Here is a 10,047-nt window from a genome sequence, read left to right on the forward strand (position 1 = left end):
TCACTGAGTGCATTTACATGTGGTTCTGACCCTCATCCTGTTTTTGATTATATTCAGGATACATGGGACATGAAAAAAAACCCCTGGGTTTCATTTCCCTGTGTAAAAGATCCTCACAGTCTCCAGGTTTCTGATCGCGTGTGTCTTGATTTCTCGCCACCTCAGTCACTGCGAGACGTTTCAGAAACCCGGAGAAGGTGTTCGCATGACGCAGTATCCTGGTTTCTATCAGACTACTCCTGTTTACACGTGTGCAAAACAGAACCAGGATACAACACACTCATTATAAGGAAGTGGGACAACGAAATTAGTAATTGTTGATCAATCTATCATTATTTTAATCTTTATAGCAGAAGAAAAATGTACATTTACTGTTTGGAGAAGCTCCGCCTGCTCTTCTATTCACCCTATCATCTCAGTGAAGAGACTTGGTTGATGTGTTGCTCTCCATATATCTTGTCTGAACTCACATTCACTATCACCACAGGAGTCGTTGGACTCCAGCAGATAGACTGGGGTGCCACCAGAGATCACCGACGAACCTGAAGTCCGGCCCGAGGCTGGGCCGGGCCGGGCCATGGGAAACTTGACGTCAAAGAAGTTCGCCCTCCAAAATAAGTAACCTTTTTTCCCCTCTCCTCTCCGGTCTGGCCTGCATTTTCATATTTCACTGGTATTTCCGGATGGCTCCCACATTTGCAAAATAAAGGCCATCAGAGTAATCATTATAATGTTGAACAATAATAACTGGGGGAACTGAATGAAAGCCTGGAGAGGCTTGTTGACCTTTCAGAGCTAAACTGGTCCTGGCTTCTGTCTGTGCACTGCTGAGCCCATTGTGTTCCCAGACCTTATCATTGTGCTGCAGTTTCCTCTCCCCGCTGCGTGTGTGCACATGTGCATGTGTTGGAGTGAGTGTATGATTTCATGCATGTGCGTGTGTCTTGCCCCCTTGTGTTTATGCTATATTCATGTGTGTGTGTTTATGTGTGTGCATGTGTGTGTGTGTGTGTGTGTGTGTCTTTCAGTGAACCGGCGTACTACAAAGGTGCAGAGGCTTGAAGAGTGTTACATGTCGTTTCACACTGACTGGACCTCTCTTCCCGGTACACACACACACACACACACACACACACACACACACACACACACACAGATACATGACATGCACAGACTTGCTGATTTCACACGTTTGGATCTAAAGACAGTAGCGTGTTCTTAATGCTTAAATCTCTTTCGTGTTTGAGATCACACGATGGCGGCGTGCGGTGACGTCATTAAAGAAAGGGATGTCACGCTGCATGTGCCTTTTGAAGAGACTATATCTACACATTCACAGTGTCTGGATTCTCCTGTGTCGCAGAGGAGACGTTCCCTTAGATGACTCTAACAGGTTACAGGTGAGAGCAGATGCCAACAAGACGTTGTTTCATTCGAGAGTGAACGCCGTCTCAGAGAGATGTCAGCACAGTGTCACCGCCGCAGTCACACGGCGAGTAGATGACACAGAATAGGAGGAATTTTCTTCCCTCGGCATCACGTCTCAGTCAATGCTCTCGCTAAATCCCACAGAAAGAAAAGACTTTTAACAGTGAGCCTCATTCATAAAAGTTAATAGCTGATGATAGCTGCAGTTATCAAAGTTTTACCACGGCTCAGAGCGAGCGTGAATGAGTGACGGATTCTGCTTTCACCAGAAGAGTGTGTGTGTGTGTGTGTGTGTGTGTGTGTGTGTAAAGAAAGAGAGGAGCAAAGAAAGAAAGAAAACAAAAATCAAACCACTGCCTCCACCTGTTGCCTCCACCCCCGCCCTCCTCCCCCTCCCCGACCTTCTCCACTGACGGGTGTAGGAGCGAGACATCCTATGATGTCACGGTCAGCTCTGTTCTCCCAGACAATACACCCACACCTCCGGGGCTTCCCCTGCCCCGGCAACAGGGGGAGCTGTTGTGTCCTGGAGGTATGTGCGCTATGACTCATCGCCTCCTTTCTCCCACGCAGGACACACACGCAGCCGTTCACACACACATACTTAAAAAGACATAGACAGCTGCTGTCAGCCGGAGTGACACACACACACACACACACACACACACACACACACACACAGAGTGCATCATTGGGTATACAGTGCAGTGCATGGACAAAAGGGACAGGGGCTGTATGTAGGATGTGGGGGCGGACCGATGGAGATGTTGCCAGGGGCAACTGATATCCCAACACAGCTCTGACCCCGGTAACGCCTGTGACTTATTGAATCAATGGCAGTATTGATACACATGGAGAGAGTGAGACAACAGAGGTGTGAGGGGGGGGGGGGTGGAGAAGGACAGTGTGTGTGTGTGTTTGTGTGTGTTTGTGTATGTTTGTTTGTTTAGTTGCTAAGTTTGTAAGTTTGTTTAATGCAACTGCTGAGTCCAAAAAACTGAAAGTCACATGTCATTGCTCCATATGGTGTGTGTGTGTGTGTGTGTATGTGTGTGTGTGTGTGTGTGTGTGTTGGAAATACACTGAACTAAATGAATCACTCACCAGGATCAATGTATTTTGCCTGTGAAGACTCTCGGTCATGGAGGTCGTCGCCCTTCGCTCAGCTCTTCTCGGATGAACGTATTTAATACACGACTATATAAACTCATTAGAACATGTAGTAAACACACTAACAACACATTCAACAGACACTGAGTTACATTTGGAATCACGTAATGAATTTAAGATATTCACTCTCTTTTTTTTGCAGCTTCTTAATATCTTAACATCTGACTTTTTAGCTGCTAAATACTTTCACACTGTTCAGCAGCCAGTCGGTTCATCAGAGTGTTTTCGCTGCAGATCGCTGCTGCTGCCAGAGTGAACCTGTACAACCGAAACAAGGAGCTGAAAGATGCTAAAACGCTTCGTAACGCCGGTTGCTAATTCTCAACCGATCTCACTTTATATAAACACTCAGTTTCGCTCTTAGTTTATTTACAGTCCTGATTGTTAGTGACGTGGTGGTAACAACAAAGTCTTAATAACAGTATCTCTCAATAATTACAACCTCTCATATAAAAACACATTTTTTATATTATTAAAACTGCAATTTACCATATTGTCATTGATTATCCGTTCAAACCTGAACCTCCACTCCCTGGTGCTCACAGGGAGAGTTTATAGTTAAATTACAGTATTATAATTTATAGTATCATGTAGTATTATTATGTACTTTGGGACTGTACGGCACACTTTTATTCTGTCCTGTCTGTTAATACAGTTACTCGTCCATATGTCCTCACATCCGGACACGGGGGAGGAAGATAAAGCTGTTTCACACTGTAGGATACTGCAGAGATCTATAGCTCATCTGCTGATGTCGGGGCTGATAAGGGAGAACCTACAACAAACCACCTCTGGCCATCAAAGCTATCCTACTATTGTTCCCCCACGCACAGGAAGCAAGGTTTGTTGTGTTATTGTTGGATGAGGGAGGATAAGTGAAGTAGCTGTGTGTGTGTGTGTGTGTGTGTGTGTGTGTGTGTGTGTGTGTGTGTGTGTGTGTGACTGTGTGTGTGTGTGACTGTGTGCTTTATGCCCGCGTGTGTGAATTCGATCTCATGTTCGAACACGTGAACAGCGTGTCGCAGGTGGGCAGAATATCGATCGGCCCGGCCGTGTGCCGCGGCCGGGCCGGAGGAAGCCATCGCTGCGCTGTACCTGAGTCAGAGCGGAAAACACCTGGGAGCTGAGGGAGAACAAACAAACCCAGAGGAGGGAAGAGGAAGAAGAGGGAGAGGAGAGGCAGGATGAGGAGGGGGAATTAAAACAGAGAGTGAGAGAGAGAGAGAGAGAAGTAGAGCAGCTGCTGTTGAAGCCATGTGGAGTCCAGGAAGAAGGCCGGGGAAGACGGATCCGGTTCGTACGTCAGTGTAGCATCGTTATAATTCAGCTGCTGGTTTTTACCACTAACACTAATGTACTGTGTTCCTGTCCACCTCTGCTGAGTGATGTGATGGACTGACTGCTGCTGTCTTCTGTTCAGACAACAACAACAACAACAACAACAACAACACAAGCGCATTGTCGCACAGCAAACTGACCCCTTCCTCAGAAACAAGGCCTGGCAAACACAAGTCCTGGTCAATTGTAGTCCAGACATCACATCCTTGACACAGTTCCCTGGCTGCCATGCGGCTGAACTGGGCCACTCCAAAGTTTCTTCCCACTCTGTCTCTGCACATTGTTTCCAGACACAATTTTCATTGTATCTGGAGTAGGAGGGGTTGGAAATCGCTGCTGCAGCAGACGCCAAGCGCTTTTGTACTCCACGACCCTCGCTGGCAGTCGAGAGTCAGTTGCAGGTCTTCTTGCCTATAGCGCCCCCCCCCCCCCCCCCCCCCTTCCTCCCTCCCTCCCTCTCCACCCCTCCCACCCCTGTCTTCTGGGAGGTAAAGCCTGGATTTCCCCGTTTCCACTCTCCCTACCTCTTTAACAACTAACACCTCGCTCTCACCCTCTCATTTAGCACCACTCCTCTCATTTCCTCTCCTCCCCTTTTAAACCATTATGTCCTTTTATTCAACAGGTTCTCTCCTCCCCTTCATCTCGACGCCTACCTGAACCCTCATCACTGAACCTGCCCCATTATATTTATATATATATATATATATATATATATTATATTTCCTCGCTGCAGTTGTTCTCTTGTCCTGCAAAACAGTGTCCAACTTTGTTTTAGTTGTGCATACTGCAACATGGAGATCCCAACATTGTTAGCCCCCCCCCCCCCCCCCCCCAAATCCATCAGATGAGTAATTACCACCATAATGTAATGAGCAGGTACGGCAGAGATATTTAAGGCATTTTCGGATGCACTTTTGTGTTTGCTCTGTGTTTCCCTCCGCACCACGTCTGTGCTGCCTGGACCTGTCTGATTGTTCACTTTGATTACAGGGTCCTCCCCTCAACCAACATATCAAAACTTCCTACTGAGTGTGTGTGAGACGCTGCGTGGATGAGCCTGTGTGTGTGTGTGTGTGTGTGTGTGTGTTTGTTGCAGCGTGTGTGGAACAGATGCATTGACGGCCGGGTGTTTTGTAGGTGTGTGCGCGTGCAGTATGCGAGTGTGTACTTGTGAGGTATATTGTACGTGCGGTCGTGAACGCAGGTGTGCACATTCTCTCTGTATAAAAGCTTTCCAAGAGTCAGTGAAGGAGGACCTGACATCTGTGTAATTTATGGCGCGCGAGCAGCTGCATGGCAAAGCAACAAAGGGAAGCGCTACCAAATTACAAAGGTGTCAAGCCTGGGTGGGTCACATGAATTATCTTGACCTTATATTTTATGTCTTTTTCAGTGGATCTTTAGAGTCTTTATTTTCTGCTTAATAAACCTAATACTGAGTCATAAATTACACCGAGGTGCTTACACCAGGTAGTGCTGCTGACTGGGCCTGAATGCAGACCTTTAAAGCAGGTGCTTAAATTCCTGCAGAGTTAACGCCGAGCTGCGGAGCTGTTAGCCGCGTCTTCATTTACTGCAACGTAAGAAAACACATGCAAATACACAAAACACAAACACATTTTTGTTGTTTTTAATTGAGTATTTTCTGGGGTTTATTGTGCGTATTGTGTGTGTGTGCGATCCCATTGGGACTTAACGGAAAACACACATCAACAATTTCAAATTCGTCACTTGAGTGTGTCATAGAACAACGGCGTTCCCTTTTGCACCAGGATGTGAAAATGTGTCACCCACACACGGGACCGCAGGCAGCCGGGACCACCAGGAAAGTGAGTAACTCTACATTAAGAGGCTCTGTGGAGTAATTAATAACAACAGGATCAATTGATAAAGACACACACACACACAATCACACACACACACACACACACACACACACACAATCACACACACACACTTCTGAGAGGAATTCCAGATGACGGACAATGACACACTCAGCACAACATCATCAGGAAGTAACCTTGTAAACAGGAATGACTGGGAGGAGGCTCGAGAAACAGAGTTCATGGAGGCATTTTTAGACCGACCGTTACAAATACACCTGTAATCCTGTCCTCTGCCCCCCCCCCCCCCCCCCCCAATTCTACTTCCCTTTCTATTTTTGTTATGTGATGAATCTTTACTCCCTCACATGCTTGACCGTCTCACCTTCTCCTTTACACTCCCTTTGCTCTCCAGCACACTGGAAGTGAAGTGAGACAGATGTGTTAACAGAGCCGTGAAATACAGAACATGAATCAAAATAAATTAAAATACTATATAACAAATAAAAAGCTGAACTCAAATTAGATACTGAATACTTAAGAATACCACCATCAGGATATGCGTAGGGACACCTTCCATAATCACATGTTTGGTTCCAGCTGTTTAACCTGCTTCATCAGAGGTGGAAGTGAAACTGTAAACAACGGCCACAGCCACGCTACAAGCTAAATGCTAACGCCAGAATGCTAACGTGCTGGTGTTTAGCAGGTTTAAAGTTGACCGCGTTCACCGTCTTTGTTTGGTGTGTTACCATGCTAACATTTGCTAATTAGCACTACAAACTGATGCAGTGTTCATGACATCACACGGTCTGTGTACAGCGGTTGTTAGCAAAACAGTTAGCAACATAGCTACAAAACCTCACTGACGGTTACATGTAAATGCAATAAAAATCAATACAGCTAATTTTAAACAAGGCATAAACAGTTTGTATCTATTTAACACAACAAAAGTAGTTTATTTATGCTATAGGCAAATGATTTAGAGGCACTATTTTGTGTTGCTATTGCTTCATAGCTAGTGTTAGCATTATAAGCTGTTTACTTAGCAGTCTAGAACAAACGTTGCGAGTTCAGCATTAAACTTCATTCCTTTACTCACCAACAGCTGTCTGCAGAGGTGGAAAGCAGCAGTAATCATTTACTTATTATTGGATGGAAATCCATTCAATAATATAATAAAATAAGAATGTGATCGCAAGTTTGCATTGCAAGCCGAACCCCTCGCCAATAAGTGTTAAAATAAATAATCAGACCCAGTCATGTGAGAGTGTCAACTCCACTTTAATATTATTCAAAAATACTGAAGTTTGAACATGAAAGTCGAAGCTGTCGGAGTGAAAATAAATAAAAAGGGTGAGTCCAGCTCTCCAGGTAATTCATTAGAGCCCTGTGCGCAGTAATATTAATTATACAGCTATTGACAGTACAGTAGGCGTACGTGGGATTCATTAGTGAGTAGCTGAGTACAGTAGGGAGCAGGGAAGTCCCCTGTGAGCCAGGATAGGGAGGGGAGGCTGGCAGAGGAATGCTGCTGTACACAGCCTCTTTGGAGCTGAACAAAACCAGGCATTCCTCATGGAGGTGTTTATGCTCTGCAGTGTGGTGTGGTCCATCCTCACTGCATCTGTTACTGTCTTCGTAATGTCATCGCCAGTTAGCGTGCTCGTCCAACGGACAGAAAACAAAAGTAAGAAAAGAAATGTTGAATAGCTCAGTTTGACACAGAACATCCGGCCCGTTCTGGAAGAGCTCGAAGAGAGAAGCTTCTTTCTTTTCATAATTGACTATCCGTCTTTTCTAAATCCGTTTAGTTAAATATCAGCCGATAAACCTGTCAGCGGAGAACAGGAATAAAACAACAAACAGTATTTTGTGCTGTTTTCATACATACACATTCATTATAACAGTAGGTTTAGTTTCCATAAATGTGCAGATCCAGGTTCTTTCTCCTTTCGTTCCTGTAGCATGACATTGCAGAACAAACACACGGGTTATTTTTTTGTTTGATCAATCCGGCCAGAAAACATGTCCTGACTAAAGCTGATCCTCTGGTTCTGTTTTGACACCCGATAAAAGCCAGTGATGTGTGTAACGAAACTGTATGAGTCAGTCCTGTAAGAGCAGAGAGGCTGCGCTAGTTTAGCGCTTGATATATTCACATGTCCACATGTTTGTGTGTGGAAGAATGACTTACAGAAGTTCATGCACTTTGTTTATTTTAGCACTCAGAACATGAGGGTGCAGGTAAGTGGGCATCATCACAACTAACCAGCGCACACGGATGATACCGGCTGACATGAGAGAGGAGGATGTGACCTGGAAGAGTCTTTATCAGCTGTGAGAATTACATGTCCGTAGATTAGCCTCACTTGCAACAGCGGGGCTGCAAAACATCAGAGCGACTGCTGCTGGCTCTGATCCAGGGTCAGTCTGAGCCTCTGAACAGAGAAACTGACGGACTCTGTGTTTCAAACATGCAGCCCAATATCTTTCTACCCCTAAATATGCAGCTTTATTTCTTTTCCTTTTGTCTTCGGGTTTCAGTCTTTTCTGCCACTTTGCACATCTCAGTGTCTCTCTCTCTCTCTCTCTTTTCTATATCTATATCTTCCTCTCTCTCTCTCTCTCTCTCTCTCAGTCCTCGTTTCAATAGAGTGCATTCCAACAATTCTTCACTGTCAGTCTCTCTCATTCGGACTCATTCGTTAGCTGCTGCTGACAGATCCTTGCTGGGACATGAAGACTTTGAGCTGCCGTAACTCCGTCAAACTGGTCACAGCCACACTCGGCTCATTCCTCTCGGGTCAGTGGGACAAAATAAAAAGAGAAAAGCACCTGATATTGTAGAATCTGACTCGTAGAAAAACATTATAAAAGTCTCAAATCGAAGCTGTGTGATTAGTGTTTTGATGTAACTGTAAACAAAGAACATTTAGTTCGTTTTCGTTCTTATGCTTTTGTTGAATATGCTGCTCTCTGCACCTGAATTTACCCATTTTGCTTTTGTTTCATCTCCATCCACATTCCTGCCTCCGGAGCGGGAAACCTGAGAGCCCGGGGGGCGAGCGGTCATACTCGGGGCTCGAGGGGCCGACTAATGTCTTCTCATTAGTCCATTTGGTCTACGCGATCCTCTATTATCTCTGAGACACGCGCTGCAGAGAGTCTATCCCCACGACTAATCGAGGGTCAATTGTCTCTCCCCTCGACTCTGATGCATGTGACAGCAGCCGAATGTGCACCTCTGCACACACACACACACACGCACACACACACACGCACACATACATGCACACGACCAGGCGACAGCACACACGTCCACAATCCATGGCCCTTTGTGCAACACAAATACAGAAGATTCATGTTCCTTATCTAAAAAAGCTGACTGTGTGTGTGTGTGGGGAGGGTGGGGGGGGGCAGCTATGCGATTACTGCGTCAAATTAACCACTGAAGCTTTTCAGCCAACTTCGGAAAAATGCATGAAATCAAATGCCATCATTGTTCAAATGGAGGATTAGTCCAGGGTGCTGTGACCTTCTCCGGATCTTCTGAAAAGCTCTTCAATATTTGAGCGAGTGCTGTCATTTCTCACTCGATTGTTGAGCACAGAGGATTCTCTGTCCTCCATTCATGGGTGAAAACGGTTGTCAGCTCGGGACACTGTGTGTGTGTGTGTGTGTGTGTGTGTGTGTGTGAGCCAATATGTGAGGGGGTGTGATTTTGTCGAACACAATATGCTTTAACATATGTCAGCGCTCTTCATGTGCAATTTGACTGAGTCTGTGTTTGCATGTACAAGACTGTAATTTTCCTCAGACACATACAAGCGAACATACACGTGCACGCTGACTGAAACACGCACGCACACACACACACACACGAACACTACTGAGCTTTAGGTTCAGGTGCATATACAGTATTTTTATGAATGTTTCTTATTAAGTTGTCGCCTCAGTAGAGAATGATGGATGGCCTTCTCTCAGTGGGATTGTGGTGAGATGTTACAGTTGCAGGTGTGTGTGTGTGTGTGTGTGTGTGTGAGAGAGAGAGAGAGAGAGAGAGAGACCGCTACAGTGTGATATGAATACAGGTCTCGGTGGGAAAATCCCTACCTCTAGTCAAGAGCCTGCCCCCCCTCCTCATCCTCCTCTTCCTTCTCCTCCTCCTCCTCCTTTTCCCTTTCTCCTTAGAAACCAAACGCTCACGCTTTGAGAGCCACGACCTGAGAATAAAATAAAATATGTGTTGACGTGTACAGACATAAAATTAACCCAGACAGGA

At 45.6% G+C, this 10,047-nt stretch overlaps 1 protein-coding gene across 1 annotated transcript in view; it reads left to right on the forward strand.

Moving 5' to 3' along the window:
• Positions 1-9,808, forward strand: part of LOC130185583 (uncharacterized) — a 44,848-nt gene extending 35,040 nt beyond the window's left edge. The window contains exon 14 of the mRNA XM_056402125.1: positions 9,780-9,808. The gene's annotated coding sequence lies outside the window, so the exon portion shown is untranslated. The remainder of the gene's footprint in view (positions 1-9,779) is intronic.
• Positions 9,809-10,047: the final 239 nt, after the last annotated feature.

The sequence above is a fragment of the Seriola aureovittata genome, chromosome 17 (assembly GCF_021018895.1).
Source record: "Seriola aureovittata isolate HTS-2021-v1 ecotype China chromosome 17, ASM2101889v1, whole genome shotgun sequence".
NCBI classification, from domain to species: Eukaryota; Metazoa; Chordata; class Actinopteri; order Carangiformes; family Carangidae; genus Seriola; species Seriola aureovittata.